At 46.6% G+C, this 27005-nt stretch overlaps 9 non-coding genes and 43 pseudogenes across 9 annotated transcripts; all 52 read right to left on the bottom strand.

Annotated features, from left to right (window-relative positions):
• Positions 1-34: 34 nt before the first annotated feature.
• LOC148249441 (5S ribosomal RNA) lies at positions 35-153 on the bottom strand (annotated as a pseudogene).
• Positions 154-358: 205 nt separating this feature from the next.
• Positions 359-476, bottom strand: LOC148249440 (5S ribosomal RNA; annotated as a pseudogene).
• A 205-nt stretch (positions 477-681) lies between these two features.
• Positions 682-800, bottom strand: LOC148249439 (5S ribosomal RNA). Its single transcript, XR_015815367.1, has one exon. It is a non-coding gene; the product is annotated as a 5S ribosomal RNA (ribosomal RNA).
• A 559-nt stretch (positions 801-1359) lies between these two features.
• Positions 1360-1478, bottom strand: LOC148249438 (5S ribosomal RNA; annotated as a pseudogene).
• Positions 1479-1687: 209 nt separating this feature from the next.
• On the bottom strand, positions 1688-1806 carry LOC148249437 (5S ribosomal RNA; annotated as a pseudogene).
• Positions 1807-2364: 558 nt separating this feature from the next.
• On the bottom strand, positions 2365-2483 carry LOC148249436 (5S ribosomal RNA; annotated as a pseudogene).
• Positions 2484-3045: 562 nt separating this feature from the next.
• Positions 3046-3164, bottom strand: LOC148249435 (5S ribosomal RNA; annotated as a pseudogene).
• Positions 3165-3373: 209 nt separating this feature from the next.
• LOC148249434 (5S ribosomal RNA) lies at positions 3374-3492 on the bottom strand (annotated as a pseudogene).
• A 559-nt stretch (positions 3493-4051) lies between these two features.
• Positions 4052-4170, bottom strand: LOC148249433 (5S ribosomal RNA). Its single transcript, XR_015814431.1, has one exon. It is a non-coding gene; the product is annotated as a 5S ribosomal RNA (ribosomal RNA).
• A 235-nt stretch (positions 4171-4405) lies between these two features.
• Positions 4406-4524, bottom strand: LOC148249432 (5S ribosomal RNA; annotated as a pseudogene).
• A 209-nt stretch (positions 4525-4733) lies between these two features.
• Positions 4734-4852, bottom strand: LOC148249431 (5S ribosomal RNA; annotated as a pseudogene).
• Positions 4853-5411: 559 nt separating this feature from the next.
• Positions 5412-5530, bottom strand: LOC148249430 (5S ribosomal RNA; annotated as a pseudogene).
• A 392-nt stretch (positions 5531-5922) lies between these two features.
• On the bottom strand, positions 5923-6041 carry LOC148249429 (5S ribosomal RNA; annotated as a pseudogene).
• A 202-nt stretch (positions 6042-6243) lies between these two features.
• Positions 6244-6362, bottom strand: LOC148249428 (5S ribosomal RNA; annotated as a pseudogene).
• A 553-nt stretch (positions 6363-6915) lies between these two features.
• LOC148249427 (5S ribosomal RNA) lies at positions 6916-7034 on the bottom strand. Its single transcript, XR_015815909.1, has one exon. It is a non-coding gene; the product is annotated as a 5S ribosomal RNA (ribosomal RNA).
• A 205-nt stretch (positions 7035-7239) lies between these two features.
• On the bottom strand, positions 7240-7358 carry LOC148249426 (5S ribosomal RNA). The gene has a single exon (XR_015815244.1). It is a non-coding gene; the product is annotated as a 5S ribosomal RNA (ribosomal RNA).
• A 202-nt stretch (positions 7359-7560) lies between these two features.
• LOC148249425 (5S ribosomal RNA) lies at positions 7561-7679 on the bottom strand. Its single transcript, XR_015815583.1, has one exon. It is a non-coding gene; the product is annotated as a 5S ribosomal RNA (ribosomal RNA).
• A 561-nt stretch (positions 7680-8240) lies between these two features.
• LOC148249424 (5S ribosomal RNA) lies at positions 8241-8359 on the bottom strand. The gene has a single exon (XR_015814468.1). It is a non-coding gene; the product is annotated as a 5S ribosomal RNA (ribosomal RNA).
• Positions 8360-8573: 214 nt separating this feature from the next.
• Positions 8574-8692, bottom strand: LOC148249423 (5S ribosomal RNA; annotated as a pseudogene).
• A 204-nt stretch (positions 8693-8896) lies between these two features.
• On the bottom strand, positions 8897-9014 carry LOC148249422 (5S ribosomal RNA; annotated as a pseudogene).
• Positions 9015-9575: 561 nt separating this feature from the next.
• Positions 9576-9694, bottom strand: LOC148249421 (5S ribosomal RNA; annotated as a pseudogene).
• A 205-nt stretch (positions 9695-9899) lies between these two features.
• Positions 9900-10018, bottom strand: LOC148249420 (5S ribosomal RNA; annotated as a pseudogene).
• A 563-nt stretch (positions 10019-10581) lies between these two features.
• LOC148249419 (5S ribosomal RNA) lies at positions 10582-10700 on the bottom strand (annotated as a pseudogene).
• A 208-nt stretch (positions 10701-10908) lies between these two features.
• On the bottom strand, positions 10909-11027 carry LOC148249418 (5S ribosomal RNA; annotated as a pseudogene).
• A 204-nt stretch (positions 11028-11231) lies between these two features.
• LOC148249417 (5S ribosomal RNA) lies at positions 11232-11349 on the bottom strand (annotated as a pseudogene).
• Positions 11350-11555: 206 nt separating this feature from the next.
• LOC148249416 (5S ribosomal RNA) lies at positions 11556-11674 on the bottom strand (annotated as a pseudogene).
• Positions 11675-12235: 561 nt separating this feature from the next.
• Positions 12236-12354, bottom strand: LOC148249415 (5S ribosomal RNA; annotated as a pseudogene).
• A 209-nt stretch (positions 12355-12563) lies between these two features.
• On the bottom strand, positions 12564-12682 carry LOC148249414 (5S ribosomal RNA; annotated as a pseudogene).
• Positions 12683-12885: 203 nt separating this feature from the next.
• LOC148249413 (5S ribosomal RNA) lies at positions 12886-13004 on the bottom strand (annotated as a pseudogene).
• A 205-nt stretch (positions 13005-13209) lies between these two features.
• LOC148249412 (5S ribosomal RNA) lies at positions 13210-13328 on the bottom strand (annotated as a pseudogene).
• Positions 13329-13890: 562 nt separating this feature from the next.
• On the bottom strand, positions 13891-14009 carry LOC148249411 (5S ribosomal RNA; annotated as a pseudogene).
• Positions 14010-14218: 209 nt separating this feature from the next.
• On the bottom strand, positions 14219-14337 carry LOC148249410 (5S ribosomal RNA; annotated as a pseudogene).
• An 884-nt stretch (positions 14338-15221) lies between these two features.
• On the bottom strand, positions 15222-15340 carry LOC148249409 (5S ribosomal RNA; annotated as a pseudogene).
• Positions 15341-15544: 204 nt separating this feature from the next.
• LOC148249408 (5S ribosomal RNA) lies at positions 15545-15663 on the bottom strand (annotated as a pseudogene).
• A 562-nt stretch (positions 15664-16225) lies between these two features.
• On the bottom strand, positions 16226-16344 carry LOC148249407 (5S ribosomal RNA; annotated as a pseudogene).
• An 882-nt stretch (positions 16345-17226) lies between these two features.
• Positions 17227-17345, bottom strand: LOC148249406 (5S ribosomal RNA; annotated as a pseudogene).
• A 205-nt stretch (positions 17346-17550) lies between these two features.
• LOC148249405 (5S ribosomal RNA) lies at positions 17551-17669 on the bottom strand (annotated as a pseudogene).
• Positions 17670-18227: 558 nt separating this feature from the next.
• Positions 18228-18346, bottom strand: LOC148249404 (5S ribosomal RNA; annotated as a pseudogene).
• A 562-nt stretch (positions 18347-18908) lies between these two features.
• On the bottom strand, positions 18909-19027 carry LOC148249403 (5S ribosomal RNA; annotated as a pseudogene).
• A 204-nt stretch (positions 19028-19231) lies between these two features.
• Positions 19232-19350, bottom strand: LOC148249402 (5S ribosomal RNA; annotated as a pseudogene).
• A 561-nt stretch (positions 19351-19911) lies between these two features.
• Positions 19912-20030, bottom strand: LOC148249401 (5S ribosomal RNA). The gene has a single exon (XR_015815206.1). It is a non-coding gene; the product is annotated as a 5S ribosomal RNA (ribosomal RNA).
• A 204-nt stretch (positions 20031-20234) lies between these two features.
• LOC148249400 (5S ribosomal RNA) lies at positions 20235-20353 on the bottom strand (annotated as a pseudogene).
• A 563-nt stretch (positions 20354-20916) lies between these two features.
• On the bottom strand, positions 20917-21034 carry LOC148249399 (5S ribosomal RNA; annotated as a pseudogene).
• A 209-nt stretch (positions 21035-21243) lies between these two features.
• Positions 21244-21362, bottom strand: LOC148249398 (5S ribosomal RNA; annotated as a pseudogene).
• Positions 21363-21923: 561 nt separating this feature from the next.
• LOC148249397 (5S ribosomal RNA) lies at positions 21924-22042 on the bottom strand (annotated as a pseudogene).
• A 563-nt stretch (positions 22043-22605) lies between these two features.
• On the bottom strand, positions 22606-22724 carry LOC148249396 (5S ribosomal RNA; annotated as a pseudogene).
• Positions 22725-23285: 561 nt separating this feature from the next.
• Positions 23286-23404, bottom strand: LOC148249395 (5S ribosomal RNA; annotated as a pseudogene).
• A 239-nt stretch (positions 23405-23643) lies between these two features.
• On the bottom strand, positions 23644-23762 carry LOC148249394 (5S ribosomal RNA; annotated as a pseudogene).
• A 533-nt stretch (positions 23763-24295) lies between these two features.
• On the bottom strand, positions 24296-24414 carry LOC148249393 (5S ribosomal RNA; annotated as a pseudogene).
• A 204-nt stretch (positions 24415-24618) lies between these two features.
• Positions 24619-24737, bottom strand: LOC148249392 (5S ribosomal RNA; annotated as a pseudogene).
• A 558-nt stretch (positions 24738-25295) lies between these two features.
• On the bottom strand, positions 25296-25414 carry LOC148249391 (5S ribosomal RNA). Its single transcript, XR_015814542.1, has one exon. It is a non-coding gene; the product is annotated as a 5S ribosomal RNA (ribosomal RNA).
• Positions 25415-25974: 560 nt separating this feature from the next.
• LOC148249390 (5S ribosomal RNA) lies at positions 25975-26093 on the bottom strand. The gene has a single exon (XR_015814560.1). It is a non-coding gene; the product is annotated as a 5S ribosomal RNA (ribosomal RNA).
• Between the last annotated feature and the right edge of the window lie 912 nt (positions 26094-27005).

Raw genomic sequence — 27005 nt, 5'->3', positions numbered from 1 at the left:
GCGCGTAACGTCGAAAGAATCATCTGCAAAAAAATGGGTGCAACACGAGGACTTCACAAGTGGCCACCCATCCGAGTACTACTCTCGCCCAAGCACACTTAACTGCGGAGTCATGATGGGATCTGTTACATTAGTGCTGGTATGATCGCACCTGATTAATTTCGCACTGCAAATACATAAACTCCTTCTCCTTTCTTCCCCCTCCCGTCATTTGTTTCCTTGTGCGTTCACACTGCACCTCTCCTTCTCGTTCTAATATCGATTTAAATGCCCCTGCTTCATGACTCATATTTGCGTATAAACCAACGGACCCTAGTTCCAGTCGCGCGTAACGTCGAACAACCCGTCTGAAAAAAAATTGGTGCGACACGAGGACTTCCCAGGAGGTCAACCATCCGAGTACTACTCTCGCCCAAGCACACTTAACTGCGGAGTTCTGATGGATCTGGTGCATTAGTGCTGGTATGATCGCACCCATTTAATTCAACGCTGCAAATATATAAACTCCTTCTCCTTTCTTCCCCCTCCCGTCATTTGTTTCCTTGTGCGTTCACACTTCACCTCTCATTCTCGTTCTAATATCGATTAAAATGCTCCTGCTTCTTGACTCACATTTGCGTATAAACCAGCGGACCCTAGTTCCAGACACGCGTAACGTCGAACGACCCGTCTGAAAAAAAATTGGTGCGACACGAGGACTTCCCAGGAGGTCACCCATCCGAGTACTAATCTCGCCAAAGCACACTTCACTTCGGAGTTCTGATGGGATCCGGTGCATTAGTGCTGGTATGATCGCACCTGTTTAATTTCGCGCTGCAAATACATAAACTCTTTCCCCTTTCTTCCCCATCCCGTCATTTCTTTCCTTATGCTTGCGCACTACACCTCGCGTTCTCGTTCTAATATCAAGTAAAATGCTACAGCGTCGTGACTCACATTTGCGAATAAACTTGAGGACCATAATTCAAGTCGCGCGTAACGTCAAAAGAATCATCTGCAAAAAAATGGGTACAACACGAGGACTTCACAAGAAAATGGGTGAAATATAAGGACTTCGTAGGAGGTAACCCACGCTAGTACTACTCTCGCCCAAACACCCTTACCTACGGAGTTCTGATAGAATACGTTGCATTAGTGCTGGTATGATCGCACCTGTTTCATTTCGTGCTGAAAATACATACACTGCTTCTCCTTCCCTCCGCCTCCCATCAATTGTTTCCTTGTGCATTCACACTGCACCTCTCCTTCTCGTTCTAATATCGATTTAAGTTCCCCTGCTTCTTGACTCACATTTGCGTATAAACCAGCGGACCCTAGTTCCAGTCGCGCGTAACGTCGAACGACCCGTCTGAAAAAAAATTGGTGCGACACAAGGACTTCCCAGGAGGTCACCCATCCGACTACTACTCTCGCCCAAGCACACTTAACTGTGTAGTTCTGATGGAATCCGATGCATTAGTGCTGGTATGATCGCAACTGTTTAATTTTGCGCTGCAAATACATAAACTCCTTCTCCTTTCTTCCCCCTCCCGTCATTTGTTTCCTTGTGCGTGCGCACTGCACCTCTCGTTCTCGTTCAAATATCAAGTAAAATGCCACGGCGCCATGACTCACATTTGTGAATAAATCTGCGGACCATAATTAAAGTCGCGCGTAACATCGAACGGCACATCTGTAAAAAAGAAAATGGGTGCAACACGAGGGCTTCCCAGGTGGTCAACCATCCGAGTACTACCCTCGCCCAAGCACACTTAACTGCGGAATTTTGATGGGATTTGGAGATTTAGTGCTGGTATGATCGCACCTGTTTAATTTCGCGCTGCAAATACATACACTCCTTCTCCTTTCTTCCCCCTCCCGTCATTTGTTTCCTTGTGCGTTCACACTTCACCTCTCATTCTCGTTCTAATATCGATTAAAATGCCTCTGCTTCTTGACTCACATTTGCGTATAAACCAGCTTACCCTATTTCCAGACGCGCGTAACGTCGAACGACCCGTCTGAAAAAAAATTGGTGCGACACGAGGACTTCACAAGAAAATGGGTGAAATATAACGACTTCGCAGGAGGTAACCCATGCTAGTACTACTCTCGCCCAAGCACCCTTACCTACAGAGTTCTGATAGAATCCGTTGCATTAGTGCTGGTATGATCGCACCTGTTTCATTTCGTGCTGAAAATACATACACCCTTCTCCTTCCCTCCCCCTCCCATCAATTGTTTCCTTGTGCGTTCACACTGCACCTCTCCTTCTCGTTCTAATATCGATTAAAATGCCCCTGCTTCTTGACTCACATTTGCGTATAAACAAACGGACCCTAGTTCCAGTCGCGCGTAACGTCGAACGACCCGTCTGAAAACAAATTGGTGAGACACGAGGACTTCCCAGGAGGTCACCCATCCGAGTACTACTCTCGCCCAAGCACACTTAAGTGCGAAGTTCTGATGGGATCCGGTGCATTAGTGCTGGTATGATCGCACCCGTATAATTCAGCGCTGCAAATACATAAACTCCTTCTCCTTTCTTCCCCCTCCCGTCATTTGTTTCCTTGTGCGTGCGCACTGCACCTCCCGTGCTCGTTCTAATATCAAGTAAAATGTTACGGTGCCGTGACTCACATTTATGAAAAAACCTGAGGACCATAATTCAAGTCGCGCGTATCGTCGAAAGAATCATCTGCAAAAAAATGGGTGCAACACGAGGACTTCCTAAGAAAATGGGTGAAATATAAGGACTTCGCAGGAGGTCACCCATGCTAGTGCTACTCTCGCCCAAGCACCCTTAACTTGCGGAGTTCTGATAGAATCCGTTGCATTGTTGCTGGTATGATGGCTCATGTTTCATTCTGCGCTGTAAATACATACACTTTTTCTCCCTCCATCCCCCCTCCCGTCATTTGTTTCCTTGTGCGTGCACTCTGCATCTCTCCTTCTCGTTCTAATATCGATTAAAACGCCCTTGCTTCTTGACTCACATTTGCGTATAAACCAGTGGACCCTAGTTCCAGTCGCGCGTAACGTCGAACGACCCGTCTGAAAAAAATATTAGTGCGACACGAGGACTTCCCAGGAGGTCACCCATTCGAGTACTACTATCGCCAAAGAACACTTAACTGCGGAGTTCTGATGGGATCCGGTGCATTAGTGCTGGTATGATCGCAACTGTTTAATTTCGCACTGCAAATACATAAACTCCTTCTCCTTTCTTCCCCCTCCCGTCATTTGTTTCCTTGTGCGTGCGCACTGCACCTCTCGTTCTCGTTTAAATATCAAGTAAAATGCCACGGCGCCGTGACTCACATTTGTGAATAAATCTGCGGACCATAATTAAAGTCGCGCGTAATGTCGAACGGCACATCTGTAAAAAAGAAAATGGGTGCAACACGAGGGCTTCCCAGGTGGTCAATCATCCGAGTACTACCCTCCCCCAAGCACATTTAACTGCGGAGTGTTGATGGAATTCGGAGCTTTAGTGCTGGTATGATCGCACCTGATTAATTTCGCGCTGCAAATACATACACTCCTTCTCCTTTCTTCCCACTCCCGTCATTTGTTTCCTTGTGCGTTCACACTTCACCTCTCATTCTCGTTCTAATATCGATTAAAATGCCCCTGCTTCTTGAGTCACATTTGCGTATAAACCAGCGGACCCTATTTCCAGACGCGCGTAACGTCGAACGACCCGTCTGAAAAAAAATTGGTACGACACGAGGACTTCACAAGAAAATGGGTGAAATATAAGGACTTCGCAGGAGGTAACCCATGCTAGTACTACTCTCGCCCAAGAACCCTTACCTACGGAGTTCTAATAAAATCCGTTGCATTAGTGCTGGTATGATCGCACCTATTTCATTTCGTGCTGAAAATACATACACTACTTCTCCTTCCCTCCCCCTCCCATCAATTGTTTCCTTGTGCGTTCACACTGCACCTCTCCTTCTCGTTCTAATATCGATTAAAATGCCCCTGCTTCTTGACTCACATTTGCGTATAAACCAGCGGACCCAAGTTCCAGTCGCGCGTAACGTTGAACGACCCGTCTGAAAAAAAATTGGTGCGACACGAGGACTTCCCAGGAGATCACCCATCCGAGTACTACTCGCGCCCAAGCACACTTAACTGCGGAGTTCTGATGGGATCCGGTGCATTAGTGCTGGTATGATCGCACCTGTTTAATTTCGCGCTGCAAATACATAAACTCCTTCTCCTTTCTTTCCCCTCCCGTCATTTGTTTCCTTGTGCGTGCGCACTGCACCAACCGTGCTCGTTCTAATATCAAGTAAAATGCTACGGTGCCGTGACTCACATTTGCGAATAAATCTGAGGACCATAATTCAAGTCACGCGTATCGTCGAAAGAATAATCTGCAAAAAAATGGGTGCAACACGAGGACTTCCTAAGAAAATGGGTGAAATATAAGGACTTCGCTGGAGGTCACCCATCCGAGTACTACTCTCGCCCAAGCACACTTAACTGCGGAGTTCTGATGGGATCCGGTGCATTAGTGCTGGTATGATCGCACCTGTTTAATTTCAAGCTGCAAATACATAAACTCCTTCTCCTTTCTTCCCCCTCCCGTCATTTGTTTCCTTGTGCGTGCGCACTGCACCTCTCGTTCTCGTTCAAATATCAAGTAAAATGCCACGGCGCCGTGACTCACATTTACGAATAAATCTGCGGACCATAATTAAAGTCGCGCGCAAAGTCGAACGGCACATCTGAAAAAAAGAAAATGGGTGCAACACGAGAACATCCCAGGAGGTAACCCATCATTGTACTACTTTCGCCAAAGCACACTTAACTGAGGAGTTCTGATGGGATCCGGTGCATTTGTGCTGGTATGATCGCACCCGTTTAATTCCGCGCTGCAAATACATAAACTCCTTATCCTTTCTTGCCCCTCCCGTCATTTGTTTCCTTGTGCGTGCGCACTGCACCCCCCGTGCTCGTTCTAATATCAAGTAAAATGCTACGGTGCCGTGACTCACATTTGCGATTAAACCTGAGGACCATAATTCAAGTCGCGCGTATCATCGAAAGAATCATCTGCAAAAAAATGGGTGCAACACGAGGACTTCCTAAGAAAATGGGTGAAATATAAGGACTTCGCATGAGGTAACCCATGCTAGTACTACTCTCGCCCAAGCACCCTTACCTACGGAGTTCTGATAGAATCCGTTGCATTAGTGCTGGTATGATCGCACCTGTTTCATTTCGTGCTTAAAATACATACACTCCTTCTCCTTCCCTCTCCATCCCATCAATTGTTTCCTTGTGCGTTCACACTGCACCTCTCCTTCTCGTTCTAATATCGATTAAAATGCCCCTGCTTCTTGACTCACATTTGCGTATAAACAAACGGACCCTAGTTCCAATCGCGCGTAATGTCGAACGACCCGTCTGAAAAAAAATTGGTTCGACACGAGGACTTACCAAGACGTAACCCATCCGAGTACTACTCTCGCCCAAGCGCACTTAACTGCGGAGTTCTGATGGGATCCGGTGCATTAGTGCTGGTATGATCGCACCTGTTTAATTCCGCGCTGCAAATACATAAACTCATTCTCCTTTCTTCCCCCTCCCGTCATTTGTTTCCTTGTGCGTGCGCACTGCACCTCTCGTTGTCGTTCAAATATCATGTAAAATGCCACGGCGCCGTGACTCACATTTGCGAATAAATCTGCGGGCCATAATTGGTGCTGGTATGATCCCTCATGTTTCATTCTGCATTGCAAATGCATACACTCTTTCTCCTCCCATCCACCCTCTCGTCATTTATTTCCTTGTGCGTGCACTCTGCATCTCTCTTTCTCGTTCTAATATCAAGTAATATGCTCCGGCACCGTGACTCACCTTTGCAAATGAACCAGCGGTTTATAATTCCATTCGCGCGTAACGTCGAACAACCCATCCAAAAAAAAATAGGTGCAACACGAGGGCTTCCCAGGTGGTCACCCATCCGAGTCCTACTCTCGCCAAAGCACACTTAACTGCGGAGTTCTGAAGGGATCCGGGGCTTTAGTGCTGCTATGATCGCACCTCTTTAATTTCGCGCTGCAAATACATACATTCCTCCTTTCTTCCCCCTCCCGTCATTTGTTTCCTTGTGCGTTCACACTTCACCTCTCATTCTCGTTCTAATATCGATTAAAATGCCCCTGCTTCTTGACTCACATTTGCGTATAAACCAGCGGACCCTAATTCCAAACGCGCGTAACGTCGAACGACCAGTCTGAAAAAAAATTTGTGCGACACGAGGACTTCCCAGAAGGTAAACCATCCGAGTACTAATCTCGCCCAAGCACACTTAATTGAGGAGTTCTGATGGGATCCGGGGCTTTAGTGCTGGTATGATCGCACCTGTTTAGTTTCTCGCTGCAAATACATACACTCCTTCTCTTTTCTTCCCCCTCCCGTCATTTGTTTCCTTGTGCGTGCGCGCTGCACCTCCCGTTTTCGTTCTTATATCAAGTAAAATGCTACAGCGCCGTGACTCACATTTGCGAATAAACCTAAGGACCATAGTTCAAGTCGCGCGTAACGTCGAAAGAATCATCTACAAAAAAATGGGTGCAACACGAGGACTTCACAAGAAAATGGGTGAAATATAAGGACTTCGCAGGAGGTAACCCATGCTAGTACTACTCTCGCCCAAGCACCCTTACCTACGGAGTTCTGATAGAATCCGTTGCATTAGTGCTGGTATGATCGCACCTGTTTCATTTCGTGCTGAAAATACATACACTCCTTCTCCTTCCCTCCCCCTCCCATCAATTGTTTCCTTGTGCGTTCATACTGCACCTCTCTTTCTAATATCGATTAAAATGCCCCTGCTTCTTGACTCACATTTGCGTATAAACCAGCGGACCCTAGTTCCAGTCCTGCGTAACGTCGAACGACCCGTCTGAAAAAAAATTGGTGCGACACGAGGACTTCCCAGGAGGTCACCCATCCAAGTACTACTCTCGCCCAAGCACACTTAACTGCGGAGTTCTGATGGGATCCGATGCATTAGTGCTGGTATGATCGCACCTGTTTCTTTTTGTGCTGAAAATACATACACTCCTTCTCCTTCCCTCCCCCTCCCATCAATTGTTTCCTTGTGCGTTCATACTGCACCTCTCTTTCTCGTTCTAATATCGATTAAAATGCCCCTGCTTCTTGACTCACATTTGCGTATAAACCAGCGGACCCTAGTTCTAGTCCTGCGTAACGTCGAACGACCCGTCTGAAAAAATATTGGTGCGACACGAGGAATTCCCAGGAGGTCACCCATCCGAGTACTACTCTCGCCCAAGCACACTTAACTGCGGAGTTCTGATGGAATCCGATGCATTAGTGCTGGTATGATCGCACCTGTTTCTTTTTGTGCTGAAAATACATACACTCCTCCTTCCCTCCCCCTCCCATCAATTGTTTCCTTCTGCGTTCACACTGCACCTCTCCTTCTCGTTCTAATATCGATTAAAATGCCTCTGCTACTTGACTCACATTTGCGTATAAACCAGCGGACCCTAATTCCAATCGCGCGTAACGTCGAACAACCTGTCTGAAAAATAATTGGTGCGACACGAGAACTTCCCAGGAGGTCACCCATCCGAGTACTACTCTCGCCCAAGGACACTTAACTGCGGAGTTCTGATGGGATCCGGTGCATTAATGCTGGTATGATCGCACTCGTCTAATTCCATGCTGCAAATACATAAACTCCTTCTCCTTTCTTCCCCTTCCCGTCATTTGTTTCCTTGTGCGTGCGCAATGCACCTCCCGTGCTCGTTCTAATATTAAGTAAAATGCTACGGTGCCGTGACTCACATTTGCGAATAAACTTGAGGACCATAATTCAAGTCGCGTGTATCGTCGAAAGAATCATCTGCAAAAAAATGGGTGCAACAAGAGGACTTCCTAAGAAAATGGGTGAAATATAAGGACTTCGCAGGAAGTCACCCATCCTAGTGCTACTCTCGCCCAAGCACCTTTAACTTGCGGAGTTCTGATAGAATCAGTTGCATTGGTGCTGGTATGATTGCTCATTTTCATTCTGCGCTGCAAAAACATATACTTTTTCTCCCTCCATCCCCCCTCCCGTCATTTGTTTCCTTGTGCGTGTACTCTGCATCTCTCTTTCTCGTTCTAATATCGATTAAAATGCCCCTGCTTCTTGACTCACATTTGCGTATAAACCAGTGGACCCTTGTTCCAGTCGCGCGTAACGTCGAACGACCCGTCTGAAAAAAAAATTAGTGCGACACGAGGACTTCCCAAGAGGTAACCCATTCGAGTACTACTCTCGCCCAAGCACACTTAACTGCGGAGTTCTGATGGGATCCGGTGCATTAGTGCTGGTATGATCGCACCTGTTTAATTTCGCGCTGCAAATATATAAACTCCTTCTCCTTTCTTCCCCCTCCCATCATTTGTTTCCTTGTGCGTGCGCACTGTACCTCTTATTCTCGTTCAAATAGCAAGTAAAATGCCACGGCGCAGTTAAGTGACTCACATTTACGAATAAATCTGCGGACCATAGTTAAAGTCGCGCGTAACGTCGAACGGCACATCTGAAAAAAAGAAAATGGGTGCAACACGAGAACTTCCCAAGAGGTAACCCATCATTGTACTACTTTCGCCAAAGCACAATTAACTGCGGAGTTCTGATGGGATCCGGTGCATTTGTGCTGGTGTGACCGCACCTGTTTAATTTCGTGCTGAAAATACATACACTCCTTCTTCCCTCCCCCCCTCCCATCATTTGTTTCCTTGTGCGTTCACACTGCACCTCTCCTTCTCGTTCTAATATCAATTAAAATGCCCCTGATTCTTGACTCACATTTGCGTATAAACCAGCGGACTATAGTTCCAGTCGCGCGTAACGTCGAACGACTCATCTGAAAAAAAATTGTTGCGATACGAGGACTTCCCATGAGGTCACCCATCCGAGTACTACTCTCGCCCAAGCACACTTAACTGCAGAGTTCTGATGGGATCCAGTGCATTAGTGCTGGTATGATGCCACTTGTTTAATTTTGCGCTTCAAATACATACGCTCCTTCTCTTTTCTTCCTCCTCCCGTCAATTGTTTCCTTGTGCGTGCGCACTGCACCTCCCGTACTCGTTCTAATATCAAGTAAAATGCCACGGCGCCGTGACTCACATCTGCGAATAAACCTGCGGACCACAAATCAAGTTGCGCGTAACGTCGAAAGAATCATCTACAAAAAGATGGGTGTAACACGAGGACCTCCCAAGAAAATGGGTGAAATATAAGGACTTCGCAGGAGGTCACCCATCCGAGTACTTTTCTCGCCCAAGCACCCTTAACTGCAGAGTTCTGATAGAATCCGTTGCATTAGTGCTGGTATGATCCCTCATGTTTCATTCTGCACTGCAAATACATACACTCTTTCTCCTCCCATCCCCCCTCCCGTCATTTGTTTCCTTGTGCGTGCACTATGCATCTCTCTTTCTCGTTCTAATTTCAAGTAATATGCCCCGGCACCGTGACTCACCTTTGCAAATGTACCAGCGGTTTATAATTCTAATCGCGCGTAACGTCGAACAACCCATCCGAAAAAAAATTGGTGCAACACGAGGGCTTCCCAAGTGGTCACCCATGCTAGTACTACTCTCGCCCAAGCACCCTTACCTACGGAGTTCTGATAGAATCCGTTGCATTAGTGCTGGTATGATCGCACCTGTTTTATTTCGTGCAGAAAATACATACACTCCTTCTCCTTCCCTCCCCCTCCCATCAATTGTTTCCTTGTGCGTTCACACTGCACCTCTCTTTCTCGTTCTAATATCGATTAAAATGCCCCTGCTTCCTGACTCACATTTGCGTATAAACCAGTGGACCCTAGTTACAATCGCGCGTAACGTCAAATGACCCGTCTGAAAAAAAATTGGCGCGACACGAGGACTTCCCAAGAGGTCACCCATCCGAGTACTACTCTCGCCCAAGCACACTTAACTGCGGAGTTTTGATGGGATCCGGTGCATTACTGCTGGAATGATTGGACCTGTTTAATTTCCCACTGCAAATACAAAAACTCATTCCCTTTTCGTCCCCCTCTGGTCATTTGTTTCCTTGTGCATGCGCTCTACAGCTCCCGTTCTCGTTCTAATATCAAGTAAAATACTACAGTGCCGTGACTCACATTTGCGAATAAACCTGAGGACCATAATTCAAGTCGCGCGTAATGTCAAAAGAATTATCTGCAAAAAAATGGGTGCAACACGAGAACTTCCTAAGAAAATGGGTGAAATATAAGGACTTCGCAGGAGGTCACCCATCCTAGTGCTACTCTCGCCCAAACACCCTTAACTTGCGGAGTTCTGATAGAATCCGTTGCATTGGTGCTGGTATGATTGCTCACGTTTCATTCTGCGCTGCAAATACATAAACTTTTTCTCCCTCCATCCCCCCTCCCGTCATTTGTTTCCTTGTGCGTGCACTCTGCATCTCTCCTTCTCGTTCTAATATCGATTAAAATGCCCCTGCTTCTTGACTCACATTTGCGTATAAACCAGTGGACCATAGTTCCAGTCGCGCGTAAAGTCGAACGACCCGTCTGAAAAAAAAAATTAGTGCGACACGAGGACTTTGCAAGAGGTCACCCATCCGAGTACTACTCTCCCCCAAGCACACTTAACTGCGGAGTTCTGATGGGATCCGGTGCATTAGTACTGGTTTGATCGCACCCGTTTATGTTTGCGCTGCAAATACATAAACTACTTCTCCGTTCTTCTCCCTCCCGTCATTTGTTTTCTTGTGCGTGCGCACTGCACCTCTTGTTCTCATTCAAATATCAAGTAAAATGCTACAGCGCCATGACTCACATTTGCGAATAAATCTGCGGACCATAATTAAAGTCGCGCGTAACGTCGAACGGCACATCTGAAAAAAGAAAATGGGTGCAACACGAGAACTTCCCAGGAGGTAACCCATCATTGTACTACTTTCGCCAAAGCACACTTAACTACGGAGTTCTGATGGGATCCGGTTCATATGTGCTGGTGTGACCGCACCTGTTTAATTTCGTGCTGAAAATACATACACTCCTTCTTCCCTCTCCCCCTCCCATCATTTGTTTCCTTGTGCGTTCACACTGCACCTCTCCTTCTCGTTCTAATATCGATTAAAATGCCCCTGATTCTTGACTCACATTTGCGTATAAACCAGCGGACCATAGTTCTAGTCGCGCGTAACGTAGAACGACCCGTCTGAAAAAAAATTGTCGCGATACGTGGACTTCCCAAAAGGTCACCCATCCGAGTACTATTCTCTCCCAAGCACACTTAACTGCAGAGTTCTGATGGGATCCGGTGCATTAGTGCTGGTATGATGCCACTTGTTTAATTTTGCGCTTCAAATACCTACATTCCTTTTCTTTTCTTCCTCATCCCGTCATTTGTTTCCTTGTGCGTGCGCACTGTACCTCCCGTACTCGTTCTAATATCAAGTAAAATGCCACGGCGCCGTGACTCACATTTGCGAATAAACCTGCGGACCATAAATCAAGTCGCGCATAACGTCGAAAGAATCATCTGCATAAAGACGGGTGCAAAACGAGGGCTTCCCAAGTGGTCACCCATTCGAGTACTACTCTCGCCCAAGCACACTTAACTGCAGAGTTCTGATGGGATCCGGAGCTTTAGTGCTGGTATGATCGCACCTGTTTAATTTCGCGCTGCAAATACATAAACTTCTTCTCCTTTCTTCCCCCTCCCGTCATTTGTTTCCTTGTGCGTGCGCACTGTACCTCCCGTGCTCGTTCTAATATCAAGTAAAATGCTACGGTGCCGTCACTCACATTTGCGAATAAACCTAAGGACCATAATTCAAGTCGCGCGTATCGTCGAAAGAATCATCTGCAAAAAAATGGGTGCAACACGAGGACTTCCTAAGAAAATGGGTGTAATATAAGGACTTCGCAGGAGGTCACCCATCTTAGTGCTACTCTCGCCCATGCACCCTTAACTTGCGGAGTTCTGATAGAATCCGTTGCATTGGTGCTGGTATGATTCCTCATGTTTCATTCTGCGCTGCAAATACATACACTTTTTCTCCCTCCACCCCCCCTCTCGTCATTTGTTTCCTTGTGCGTCCACTCTGCATCTCTCTTTCTCGTTCTAATATCGATTAAAATGCCCCTCCTTCTTGACTCACATTGCGTATAAACTAGTGGACCCTAGTTCCAGTCGCGTGTAACGTCGAACGACCCGTTTGAAAAAAAAATTAGTGCGACATGAGGACTTCCCAGGAGGTCTCCAATCCGAGTACTACTCACGCCCAAGCACACTTAACTGCTTAGTTCTGATGGGATCCGGTGCATTAGTGCTGGTATGATCGCACCTGTTTAATTTCGCGCTGCAAATACATAAACTCCTTATCCTTTCTTCCCCTTCCCGTCATTTGTTTCCTTGTGCGTGCGCACTATACCTGTCTTTCTCGTTCAAATATCACGTAAAATGCCACGGCGCCGTGACTCACATTTGCGAATAAATCTGCGGACCATAATTAAAGTCGCGCGTAACGTCGAACGGCACATCTGAAAAAAAGAAAATTGGTGCAACACGAGAACTTCCCATGAGGTAACCCATCATTGTACTACTTTCGCAAAAGCACACTTAACTGCGGAGTTCTGATGGGATGCGGTGCATTTGTGCTGGTGTGACCGCACCTGTTTAATTTCGTGCTGAAAATACATACACTCCTTCTTCCCTCCCCCCTGCCATCATTTGTTTCCTTGTGCGTTCACTCTGCACCTCTCATTCTCGTTCTAATATCGATTAAAATTCCCTTGCTTCTTGACTCACATTTGCGTATAAACCAGCGGAACATAGTTCCAGTCGCGCGTAACGTCGAACGACCCGTCTGAAAAAAAATTGGTGCGACACGAGGACTTCCCAGGAGGTCACCCATCCGAGTACTACTCACGCCCAAGCACACTTAACTGCGGAGTTCTGATGGGATAAGGTGCATTAGTGCTGGTAAGATCGCACCTTTTTCATTTCGTGCTGAAAATACATACACTCCTTCTCCTTCCCTCCCCCTCCTCTCAATTGTTTCCTTGTGCGTTCACACTGCACCTCTCCTTCTTGTTCTAATATCAATTAAAATGCCCCTACTTCTTGACTCAAAATTGCGTATAAACCAGCGGACCCCAGTTCCAGTCGCGCGTAACGTCGAACGACCCGTCTGAAAAAAAATTGGTGCGACACGAGGACTTCCCAGGAGGTCACCCATCCGAGAACTACTCTCGCCCAAGCACACTGAACTGCGGAGTTCTGATGGGATCTGGTGCATCAGTACTGGTATGATCGCACCCATTTAATTTTGCGCTGTAAATACATAAACTCCTTCTCCTTTCTTCCCCATCCTGTCATTTGTTTCCTTGTGCGTGCGCACTGCACCTCCCGTGCTCGTTCTAATATCAAGTAAAATGCTACGATGCCGTGACTCACATTTGCGAATAAACCTGAGGACCATAATTTAAGTCGCGCGTATCGTCGAAAGAATCATCTGCAAAAAAATGGGTGCAACACGAGGACTTCCTGAGAAAATGGGTGAAATATAAGGACTTCGCATGAGGTCACCCATCCTAGAGCTACTCTCACCCAAGCACCCTTAACTTGCGGAGTTCTGATAGAATCCGTTGCATTGGTGCTGGTATGATTGCTCATGTTTCATTCTGCGCTGCAAATACATACACTTTTTCTCCCTCCATCCCCCCTCCCGTCATTTGTTTCCTTGTGCGTGCACTCTGCATCTCTCCTTCTCGTTCTAATATCGATTAAAATGCCCTTGCTTCTTGACTCACATTTGCGTATGAACCAGGGGACCCTAGTTCCAGTCGCGCGTAACGTCCAATGACCCGTCTAAAAAAAAAATTAGTGCGACACGAGAACTTCCCAGGAGGTCACCCATCCGAGTACTACTCTCGCCCAAGCACACTTAACTACTGAGCACTGATGGGATCCGGTGCATTAGTGCTGGTATGATCGCACCTGTTTAATTTCGCGCTGCAATTACATAAACTCCTTCTCCTTTCTTCCCCCTCCCGTCATTTGTTTCCTTGTGCGTGCGCACTGCACCTCTCGTTCTCGTTCAAATATCAAGTAAAATGCCACGGCGCCGTGACTCACATTTGCGAATAAATCTGCGGTCCATAATTAAAGTCCCGCGTAACGTCGAACGTCATATCTGAAAAAAAGAAAATGGGTGCAACACGAGAACTTCCCAGGAGTTAACCCATCATTGTACTACTTTCGCCAAAGCACACTTAACTGCGGAGTTCTGATGGGATCCGGTGCATTAGTGCTGGTGTGACAGCACCTGTTTAATTTTGTGCTGAAAATACATACACTCCTTCTTCCCTCCCCACCCTCCCATCATTTGTTTCCTTGTGCGTTCACACTGCACCTCTCCTTCTCGTTCGAATATCAATTAAAATGCCCATGATTCTTGACTCACATTTGCGTATAAACCAGCGGACCATAGTTCCAGTCGCGCGTAACGTCGAACGACCAATCTGAAAAAAAATTGTTGCGATACGAGGACTTCCCAAGAAGTCACCCATCCGAGTACTACTCTCGCCGAAGCACACTTAACTGCAGAGTTCTGATGGGATCCAGTGCATTAGTGCTGGCATGATGCCACTTGTTCAATTTTGCACTTCAAATACATACACTCCTTCTCTTTTCTTCCTCCTCCCGTCATTTGTTTCCTTGTGCGTGCGCACTGCACCTCCCGTACTCGTTCTAATATCAAGTAAAATGCCACGGCGCCGTGACTCACATTTGCATATAAACCTGCGGACCATAAATCAAGTCGCGTGTAACATCGAAAGAATCATCTGCAGAAAGATGGGTTCAACACGAAGACCTCCCAAGAAAATTGGTGAAATATAAGGACTTCGCAGAAGGTCACCCATCCGAGTACTTTTCTCGCCCAAGCACCCTTAACTGCGGAGGTCTGATAGAATCCGTTGCATTAGTGCTGGTATGATCCCTCATGTTTCATTCTGCATTGCAAATACATACACTATTTCTCCTCCCATCCCCCCTCCCGTCATTTGTTTCCTTGTGCGTGCACTCTGCATCTCTTTTTCTCGTTCTAATATCAAGTAATATGCCCCGGCACCGTGACTCACCTTTGTAAATGAACCAGAAGTTTATAATTCCATTCGCGCATAACGTCGAACAACCCATCCGAGAAAAAAAAGGTGTAACACGAGGGCTTCCCAAGTGGTCACCCATCCGAGTACTACTCTCGCCCAAGCACACCTAACTGCGGAGTTCTTATGGGATCCGGGGCTTTAATGCTTGTATGATCGCACCTGTTTAATTCCGCGCTGCAAATACATACACTCATTCTCTTTTCTTCCCCCTCTGTCATTTGTTTCCTTGTGCGTTCACACTTCATGTCTCCTTCTCGTTCTAATATCGATTAAAATGCCCCTGCTTCTTGACTCACATTTGCGTATAAACCAGCGGACCCTAGTTCCAGACGCGCGTAACGTCGAACGACCCGTCTGAAAAAAAATTGGAGCGACATGAGGACTTCCCAGGAGGTCACCCATCCGAGTACTAATCTCACCCATGCACACTTAACTGCGGAGTTTTGATGGGATCCGGTGCATTAGTGCTGGTATGATAGCACCTATTTAATTTCGCGCTGCAAATACATAAACTCATTCTCCTTTCTTCCCCCTCCCGTCATTTGTTTCCTTGTGCGTGCGCACTGCACCTCCCGTTCTCGTTCTAAAATCAAGTAAAATGCTACAGCGCCGTGACTCACATTTGCGAATAAACCTGAGGACCATAATTCAAGTCGCGCGTAACGTCGAAAGAATCATCTGCAAAAAAATGGGTGTAACACGAGGACTTCACAAGAAAATGGGTGAAATATAAGGACTTAGAAGGAGGTAACCCATGCTAGTACTACTCTCGCCCAAGCACCTTTACCTACAGAGTTCTGATAGAATCCATTGCATTAGTGTGGTATGATCGCACCTGTTTCATTTCGCGCTGAAAATACATACACTCATTCTCCTTCCCTCCCCATCCCACCAATTGTTTCCTTGTGCATTCACACTGCACCTCTCGTTCTCGTTCAAATATCAAGTAAAATGCCACGGCGCCGTGACTCACATTTGCGAATAAATCTAAGAACCATAATTAAAATCGCGCGTAACGTCGAACGGCACATCTGAAAAAAAGAAAATGGGTGCAACACGAGAACTTCCCTGGAGGTAACCCATCATTGTACTATTTTCGCCAAAGCACACTTAACTGCGGAGTTCTGATGGGATCCGGTGCATTTGTGCTGGTGTGACCGCACCTATTTAATTTCGTGCGAAAAATACATACACTCCTTCTTCCCTCCCCCCTCCGATCATTTTTTTCCTTGTGCATTCACACTGCACCTCTCCTTCTCGTTCTAATATCGATGAAAATGCCCCTGATTCTTGACTCACATTTGCGTATAAACCAGCGGACCATAGTTCCAGTCGCGCGTAACGTCGAACGACCCATCTGAAAAAAACTTGTTGCGATACGAGGACTTCCCAAGAGGTCACCCATCCGAGTGCTACTCTCGCCCAAGCACACTTAACTGCAGAGTTTTGATGGGATCCAGTGCAGTAGTGCTGGTATGATGCCACTTGTTTAACTTTGCGCTTCAAATACATACACTCATTCTTTTTTCTTCCTCATCCCGTCATTTGTTTCCTTGTGCGTGCGCAATGCACCTCCTGTACTCGTTCTAATATCAAGTAAAATGTCACGGCGCCGTGACTCACATTTGAGAATAAATCTGCGGACCATAAATCAAGTCGCGCGTAACGTCGAAAGAATCATCTGCAAAAAGATGGGTGCAACACGAGGACCTGCCAAGAAAATGGGTGAAATATAAGGACTTCGCAGGAGGTTACCCATCCGAGTACTTTTCTCGCCCAAGCACCCTTAACTGCGGAGTTCTGATAGAATCCGTTGCATTAGTGCTGGTATGATCCCTCATGTTTCATTCTGCACTACAAATACATACACTCTTTCTCCTTCCATCCCCCCTCCCATCATTTGTTTCCTTGTGCGTGCCCTCTGCATCTCTCTTTCTCGTTCTAATATCAAGTAATATGCCCCGGCAACGTGACTCACCTTTGCAAATGAACCAACGGCTTATAATTCCATTCGCGCGTAACGTCGAACAATCCATCCAAAAAAAAATTGGTGCAACACGAGGGCTTCCCAAGTTGTCACCCATCCGAGTACTACTCTCGCCCAAGCACACTTAACTGCGGAGTTCTGATGGGATCCGGAGCTTTAGTGCTGGTATGATCGCACCTGTTTAATTTTGCGCTGCAAATACATACACTCCTTCTCCTTTCTTCCCCCTCCCGTCATTTGTTTCCTTGTGCGTTCACATTTTACCTCTCATTCTCGTTCTAATATCGATTAAAATGCCCCTGCTTCTTGACTTATATTTGCGTATAAACCAGCGGACCCTAGTTCCAGACGCGCGTAACGTCGAACGACCTGTCTGAAAAAAAATTGGTGCGACACGAGGCCTTCCCAGGAGGTCACCCATCCGAGTACTAATCTCGCCCAAGCACACTTCACTGCGGAGTTCTGATAATATCCGGTACATTAGTGCTGGTATGATCGAACCTGTTTAATTTTGCGCTGCAAATACATAAACTCATTCCCCTTTCTACCCCTCCCGTCATTTGTTTCCTTGTGCGTGCGCACTGCACCTCCCGTTCTCGTTCTAATATCAAGTAAAATGCTACCGCGCCGTGACTCACATTTGCGAATAAACCTGAGGACCATAATTCAAGTCGCGCGTAACGTCGAAAGAATCATCTGCAAAAAAATGGGTGCAACACGAGGACTTCACAAGAAAATGGGTGAAATATAAGGACTTCGCAGGAGGTAACCCATGCTAGTACTACTCTCGCCCAAGCAATCTTGCCTACGGAGTTCTGATAGAATCCGTTGCATTAGTGCTGGTATGATCGCACCTGTTTCATTTCGTGCTGAAAATACATACACTCCTTCTCCTTCCCTCCCCCTCCCATCAATTGTTTCCTTGTGCATTCACACTGCACCTCTCCTTCTCGTTCTAATATCGATTAAAATGCCCCTGCTTCTTGACTCACATTTGCAGATAAACCAGCGGACCCTAGTTCCAGTCACGCGTAACGTCGAACGACCCGTCTAAAAAAAAATTGGTGCGACACGAGGACTTACCAGGAGGTCACCCATATGAGTACTACTCTCGCCCAAGCACACTTAACTGCGGAGTTCTGACGGGATCCGGTGCATTAGTGCTGGTATTATCGCACCCATTTAATTCCGCGCTGCAAATACATAAACTCATTCCCCTTTCTTCCCCCTCCCATCATTTGTTTACTTGTGCGTGCGCACTACACCTCCCGTTCTCGTTCTAATATCAAGTAAAATACTACAGCGCCATGACTCACATCTACGAATAAACCATAGGACCATAATTCAAGTCGCGCGTTACGTCGAAAGAATCATCTGCAAAAAAATGGGTACAACACGAGGACTTCACAAGAAAATGGGTGAAATATAAGGACTTCGCAGGAGGTAACCCATGCTAGTACTACTCTCGCCGAAGCACCTTTACCTACGGAGTTCTGATAGAATCCGTTGCATTAGTGCTGGTATGATCGCACCTGTTTCATTTCGCGCTGCATATACATACACTCCTTCTCCTTTCTTCGCCCTCCCGTCATTTATTTCCTTGTGCGTGCGCACTGCACCTCTTGTTCTTGTTCAAATATCAAGTAAAATGCCACGGCGCCGTGACTCACATTTGCGAATAAATCTGCGGACCATAATTCAAGTCGCGCGTAACGTCGAACGACACATCTGAAAAAAAAAAATGGGTGCAACACGAGAACTTCCCAGGAGGTAACCCATCATTGTACTACTTTCGCCAAAGCACACTTAACTGCGGAGTTCTGATGGGATCCGGTGCATTTGTGCTAGTGTGACCGCACCTGTTTAATTTCGTGCTGAAAATACATACACTCCTTCTTCCCTCCCCCCCTCCCATCATTTGTTTCCTTGTGCGTTCACACTGCACCTCTCCTTCTCGTTCTAATATCGATTAAAATGCCCCTGATTCTTGACTCACATTTGCGTATAAACCAGCGGACCATAGTTTCAGTCGCGCGTAACGTCGAACGACCCGTCTGAAAAAAAATTGGTGCGACACGAGGACTTCCCAGGTGGTCACCAATCCGAGAACTACTCTCGCCCAAGCACACTTAACTGTAGATTTCTGATGGGATCCAGTGCATTAGTGCTGGTATGATCGCACCCGTTTAATTCCGCGCTGCAAATACATAAACTCCTTCTCCTTTCTTCCCCCTCCCGTCATTTGTTTCCTTGTGCGTGCGCATTGCACCTCCCGTGCTCGTTCTAATATCAATTAAAATACCATGGTGCCGTGACTCACATTTGCGAATAAACCTGCGGACCATAAATCAAGTCGCGCGTAACTTCGAAAGAATCATCTGCAAAAAGATGGGTGCAACACGAGGACCTCCCAAGAAAATGGGTGAAATATAAGGACTTCGCAGGAGGTCACCCATCCGAGTACTTTTCTCGCCCAAGCACCCTTAACTGCGGAGTTCTGATAGAATCCGTTGCATTAGTGCTGGTATGATCCCTCATGTTTCATTCTGCACTGCAAATACATACACTCTTTCTCCTCCCATCCCCCCTCCGATCATTTGTTTCCTTGTGCGTGCACTCTGCATCTTTCTTTCTCGATCTAATATCAAGTAATATGCCCCGGCACCGTGACTCACCTTTGCAAATGAACCAGCGGTTTATAATTCCATTCGCGCGTAACGTCGAACAACCCATCTGAAAAAAAAATTGGTGCAACACGAGGGCTTCCCAAGTGGTCACCCTTTCGAGTACTACTCCCGCCCAAGCACACTTAACTGCGGAGTTCTGATGGGATCCGGAGCTTTAGTGCTGGTATGATCGCACCTGTTAATTTCACGCTGCAAATACATACACTCCTTCTACTTTCTTCCCCCTCCCGTCATTTGTTTCCTTGTGCGTTCACACACTACCTCTCATTCTCGTTATAATATCGATTAAAATGCCCCTGCTTCTTGACTCACATTTGCGTATAAACCAGCGGACCCTAGTTCCAGTCGCGCGTAACGTCGAACGACCCGTCTGAAAAAAAATTGTTGCGACACGAGGACTTCCCAGGAGGTCACCTATCCGAGTACTACTCTCGCCCAAGCACACTTAACTGCGGAGTTCTGATTGGATCCGGTGCATTAGTGTTGGTATGATCGCACCCGGTTAATTCCGCGCTGCAAATACATAAACTCCTTTCCCTTTCTTCCTCCTCCCGTCATTTATTTCCTTGTGCGTGCGCACTGCACCTCCCGTGCTCGTTCTAATATCAAGTAAAATGCTACGGTGCCGTGACTCACATTTGCGAATAAACCTGAGGACCATAATTCAAGTCGCGCGTATCGTCGAAAGAATCATCTGCAAAAAAATGGGTGCAACACGAGAACTTCCTAAGAAAATGGGTGAATTATAAGGACTTTGCAGGAGGTCACCCATCCTAGTGCTACACTCGCCCAAGCACCTTTAACTTGCAGAGTTCTGATAGAATCCGTTGCATTGGTGCTGGTATGATTGCTCATGTTTCATTCTGCGCTGCAAATACATACACTTTTTCTCCCTCCATCCCCCCTCCCGTCATTTGTTTCCTTGTGCGTGCACACTGCTTCTCTCCTTCTCGTTCTAATATCGATTAAAATACCCCTGCTTCTTGACTCACATTTGCGTATAAACTAGTGGACCCTAGTTCCAGTCGCGCGTAACGTCGAACAACCCGTCTGAAAAAAAAAATTAGTGCGACACGAGGCCTGTCAAGAGGTCACCCATCCGAGTACTACTCTCGCCCAAGCACACTTAACTGTGGAGTTCTGATGGGATCCGCTGCATTTGTGCTGGTATGATCGCACCTGTTTAATTTTGCGCAGCAAATACATAAACTCCTTCTCCTATCTTCCCCCTCCCGTCATTTGTTTCCTTGTGCGTACGCACTGCACCTCTCGTTCTCGTTTAAATATCAAGTAAAATGCCACGGCGCCGTGACTTAAATTTACGAATAAATCTGCGGACCATAATTAAAGTCGTGCGTAACGTCGAACGGCACATCTGAAAAAAAGAAAATGGGTGTAACACGAGAACTTCCCAGGAGGTAACCCATCATTGTACTACTTTCGCCAAAGCACACTTAACTGCGGAGTTCTGATGAGATCCGGTGCATTTGTGCTGGTATGATCTCACCCGTTTAATTCCACGCTGCAAATACATAAACTCCTTCTCCTTTCTTCCGTCTCCCGTCATTTGTTTCCTTGTGCGCGCGCACTACACCTCTCGTGCTCGTTCTAATATCAAGTAAAATGCTACGGTGCTGTGACTCACATTTGCGAATAAACCTGAGGACCATAATTCAAGTCGCGCGTATCGTCGAAAGAATCATCTGCAAAAAAATGGGTGCAACACGAGGACTTCCTAAGAAAATGGGTGAAATATAAGGACTACGCAGGAGGTCACCCATCCTAGTGCTACTATCGCCCAAGCACCCTTAACTTGCGGAGTTCTGATAGAATCCGTTGCGTTGGTGCTGGTATGATTGCTCATGTTTCATTATGCGCTGCAAATACATACACTTTTTCTCCCTCCATCCCCCCTCCCGTCATTTGTTTCCTTGTGCGTCCACTCTGCTTCTCCCCTTCTCATTCTAATATCGATTAAAATGCCCCTGCTTCTTTACTCACATTTGCGTATAAACCAGCGGACCCTAGTTCCAGTCGCGCGTAACATCGAACGACCCGTCTGAAAAAAAATTGGTGCGACACGAGGACTTCCCAGGAGGTCACCCATCCGAGTACTACTTTCGCCCAAGCACACATAACTGCGGAGTTCTGATGGGATCCGGTGCATTAGTGCTGGTATGATCGCACCCGTTTAATTCAACGCTGCAAATACATAAACTCCTTCTCCTTTCTTCCCCCTCCCGTCATTTGTTTCCTTGTGCGTGTGCACTGCACCTCTCGTTCTCGTTCAAATATCAAGTAAAATGCCATGGTGCCGTGACTCTCATTTGCGAATAAATATGCGGACCATAATTAAAGTCGCGGGTAACGTCGAACGGCACATCTGAAAAAAAGAAGATGGGTGCAACACGAGGACTTCACAAGAAAATGGGTGAAATATAGGGACTTCGCAGGAGGTAACCCATGCTAGTACTACTCTCGCCCAAGCACCCTTACCTACGGAGTTCTGATAGAATCCGTTGCATTAGTGCTGGTATGATCGCACCTGTTTCATTTCGTGCTGAAAATACATACACTCCTTCTCCTTCCCTCCCCCTCCCATCAATTGTTTCCTTGTGTGTTCACACTGCACCTCTCCATCTCGTTCTAATATCGATTAAAATGCCCCTGCTTCTTGACTCACAATTGCGTATAAACCAGCGGACCCCATTTCCAGTCGCGCGTAACGTCGAACGACCCGTCTTAAAAAAAATTAGTGCGACACGAGGATTTCCCAGGAGGTCACCCATGAGAGTACTACTCTCGCCCAAGCACACTTAACTGCGAAGTTCTGATGGGATCCGGTGCATTAATGCTGGTATGATCGCACCCGTTTAATTTCGAGCTGCAAATACATAAACTCATTCTCCTTTCTTCCCCCTCCCGTCATTTGTTTCCTTGTGCGTGCGCACTGCACCTTCCGTGCTCGTTCTAATATCAAGTAAAATGCTACGGTGCCGTGACTCACATTTGCGAATAATCCTGAGGACTATAATTCAAGTCGCGCGTATCGTCGAAACAATCATCTGCAAAAAAATGGGTGCAACACGAGGACTTCCTAAGAAAATTGGTGAAATATAAGGACTACGCAGGAGGTCACCCATCCTAGTGCTACTCTCGCCCAAGCACCCTTAACTTGCGGAGTTCTGATAGAATCCGTTGCATTGGTGCTGGTATGATCGCTCATGTTTCATTATGCGCTGCAAATACATATACTTTTTCTCCCTCCATCCCCCCTCCCGTCATTTGTTTCCTTGTGCGTGCACTCTGCATCTCTCCTTCTCGTTCTAATATTGATTAAAATGCCTCTGCTTCTTGACTCACATTTGCGTATAAACCAGCGGACCCTAGTTCCAGTCGTGCGTAATGTCGAACGACCCGTCTGAAAAAAAATTGGTGCGACACATGGACTTCCCAGGAGGTCACCCATCCGAGTACTACTCTCGCCCAAGCACACATAACTGTGGAGTTCTGATGGGATCCGGTGCATTAGTGCTGGTATGATCGCACCCGTTTAATTCAACGCTGCAAATACATAAACTCCTTCTCCTTTCTTCCCCCTCCCGTCATTTGTTTTCTTGTGCGTGCGCACTGCACCTCTCGTTCTCGTTCAAATATCAAGTAAAATGCCACGGTGCCGTGACTCTCATTTGCGAATAAATCGGCGGACCATAATTAAAGTCGCGCGTAACGTCGAACGGCACATCTGAAAAAAAGAAGATGGGTGCAACACGAGGACTTCACAAGAAAATGGGTGAAATATAAGGACTTCCCAGGAGGTAACCCATGCTAGTACTACTCTCGCCCAAGCACCCTTACCTACGGAGTTCTGATAGAATCCGTTGCATTAGTGCTGGTATGATCGCACCTGTTTCATTTCGTGCTGAAAATACATGCACTCCTTCTCCTTCCCTCCCCCTCCCATCAATTGTTTCCTTGTGCGTGCACTCTGCATCTCTCATTCTCGTTTTAATATCGATTAAAATGCCCCTGCTTCTTGACTCACATTTGCGTATAAACCAGCGGACCCTAGTTCCAGTCACGAGTAACGTCGAACGACCCGTCTGGAAAAAAATTAGTGCGACACGAGGACTTCTCAAGATGTCACCCATCCGAGTAATGCTCTCTCCCAAGCACACTTAACTGCGAAGTTTTGATGGGATCCGGTGCACTAGTACTGGTATGATCGCACATGTTTAATTTCGCACTGCAAATACATAAACTCCTTCTCCTTTCTTCCCACTCCCTTCATTTGTTTCCTTGTGCGTGCGCACTGCACCTCTCGTTCTCGTTCAAATATCAAGTAAAATGCCACGGCGCCGTGACTCACATTTGCGAATAAATCTGCGAACCATAATTAAAGTCGCGCGTAACGTCGAACGGCACATCTGAAAAAAAGAAAATGGGTGCAACACCAGAACTTCCGAGGAGGTAACCCATCATTGTACTACTTTCGCCAAAGCACACTTAACTGCGGAGTTCTGATGGGATCTGGTGCATTTGTGCTGGTGTGACCGCACCTGTTTCATTTCGTGCTGAAAATACAAACACTCCTTCTTCCCTCCTCCCCTCCCATCTTTTGTTTCCTTGTGCGTTCACACTGCACCTCTCCTTCTCGTTCTAATATCGATTAAAAAGTCCCTGATTCATGACTCACATTTGCGTATAAACAAGCGGACCATAGTTCCAGTCGCGCGTAACGTCGAACGACCCATCTAAAAAAAAATTGTTGCGATACGAGGACTTCCCAAGAGGTCACCCATCCGAGAACTATTTTCTCCCAAGCACGCTTAACGGCAGAGTTCTGATGGGATCCAGTGCATTAGTGCTGGTATAATCACACCTGTTTAATTTTGCGCTGCAAATACATAAACTCCTTCTCTTTTCTTCCCCATCCCGTCATTTGTTTCCTTGTGCGTGCGAACTGCACCTCCCGTAGTCGTTCTAATATCAAGTAAAATGCCACGGCGCCGTGACTCACATTTGCGAATAAACCTGCAGACCATAAATCAAGTCGCGTGTAACGTCGAAAGAATCATCTACAAAAAGATGGGTGCAACACGAGGACTTCACAAGAAAATGGGTGAAATATAAGGACTTCGCAGGAGGTAACCCATGCTAGTACTACTCTCGCCCAAGCACCCTTACCTATGGAGTTCTGATAGAATCCGATGCATTAGTGCTAGTATAATCGCACCTGTTTCATTTCGTGCTGAAAATACATACACTCCTTCTTCCCTCCCCCCCTCCCATCATTTGTTTCCTTGTGCGTTCACACTGCACCTCTCCTTCTCGTTCTAATATCGATTAAAATAACCCTGATTCTTGACTGACATTTGCGTATAAACCAGCGGACCATAGTTCCAGTCGCGCGTAACGTCGAACGACCCGTCTGAAAAAAAATTTGTGCAACACAAGGACTTCCCAGGAGGTCACCCATCCGAGTACTACTCTCGCCCAAGCACACTTAACTGCGGAGTTCGGATGGGATCCGGTGCATTAGTGCTGGTATGATCGCACCCGTTTAATTTCGCGCTGCAAATACATAAACTCCTTCTCCTTTCTTCTCCCTCCCGTCATTTGTTTCCTTGTGCGTGCGCACTGCACCTCCCGTGCTCGTTCTAATGTCAAGTAAAATACTACGGTGTCGTGACTCAAATTTGCGAATAAACTTGAGGACCATAATTCAAGTCGCGCGTAACGTCGAAAGAATCATCTGCAAAAAAATGAGTGCAATACGAGGACTTCACAAGAAAATGGGTGAAATATAAGGACTTCGCAGGAGGTAACCCTTGCTAGTACTACTTTCACCCAAGCACCCTTACCTACGGGGCTCTGATAGAATCCGTTGCATTAGTGCTGGTATGATCGCACTTGTTTCATTTCGTGCTGAAAATACATACACTCCTTCTCCTTCCCTCCCCCTCCCATCAATTGTTTCCTTGTGCGTTCACACTACACCTCTCCTTCTCGTTCTAATATCGATTAAAATGCCTCTTTTTCTTGACTCACATTTGCGTATAAACCAGCGGGCCCCCAGTTCCAGTCGCGCATAACGTCGAACGACCCGTCTGAAAAAAAATTGGTGCGACACGAGGACTTCCCAGGAGGTCACCCATCCGAGTACTACTCTCGCCCAAGCAAACTTAACTGCGGAGTTCTGATGGGATCCGGTGCATTAGTGCTGGTATGATCGCACCCGTTTAATTTCGCGCCGCAAATACATAAACTCCTTCTCCTTTCTTCCCCCTCCCGTCATTTGTTTCCTTGTGCGTGCACACTGCACCTCCCGTGCTCGTTCTAATATCAAGAAAAATGCTACGGTGCCGTGACTCACATTTGCGAATAAACCTAAGGACCATAATTCAACTCGCGCATATCGTCGAAAGAATTATTTGTCAAAAAATGGGTGCAACAAGATGACTTCCTAAGAAAATGGGTGAAATATAAGGACTTCGCAGGAGGTCACCCATCCTAGTGCTACTCTCGCCCATGCACCCTTAACTTGCGGAGTTCTGATAGAATCCGTTGCATTGGAGCTGGTATGATTGCTCATGTTTCATTCTGCGCTGAAAATACATACACTTTTTCTCCCTCCATCCCCCCTCCCGTCATTTGTTTCCTTGTGCGTGCGCACTGCACCTCCCGTTATCGTTCTAATATCAAGTAAAATGCTACAGCGCCGTGACTCACATTTGCGAATAAACCTGAGGACCATAATTCAAGTCGCGCATAACGTCGAAAGAATCATCTGTAAAAAAATGTGTGCAACACGAGGACTTCACAAGAAAATGGGTGAAATATAAGGACTTCGCAGGAGGTAACCCTTGCAAGTACTACTTTCGCCCAAGCACCCTTACCTACGGAGTTCTGATAGAATCCGTTGCATTAGTGCTGGTATGATCGCACCTGTTTCATTTCGTGCTGAAAATACATACACTCCTTCACCTTCCCTTCCCCTCCCATCAATTGTTTCCTTGTGCGTTCACTCTGCACCTCTCATTCTCGTTCTAATATCGATTAAAATGCCCCTGCTTCTTGACTCACATTTGCGTATAAACCAGCGGACCCTAGTTCCAGTCGCGCGTAACGTCGAACGACCCGTCTAAAAAA

This window comes from Carica papaya, chromosome 8 (genome assembly GCF_054855325.1).
Source record: "Carica papaya isolate Zhongbai chromosome 8, ASM5485532v1, whole genome shotgun sequence".
NCBI lineage: Eukaryota > Viridiplantae > Streptophyta > Magnoliopsida > Brassicales > Caricaceae > Carica > Carica papaya.
The sequence above is the reverse complement of the archived record's forward strand: the minus strand, read 5'-3'. Positions and strand labels throughout refer to the sequence as shown.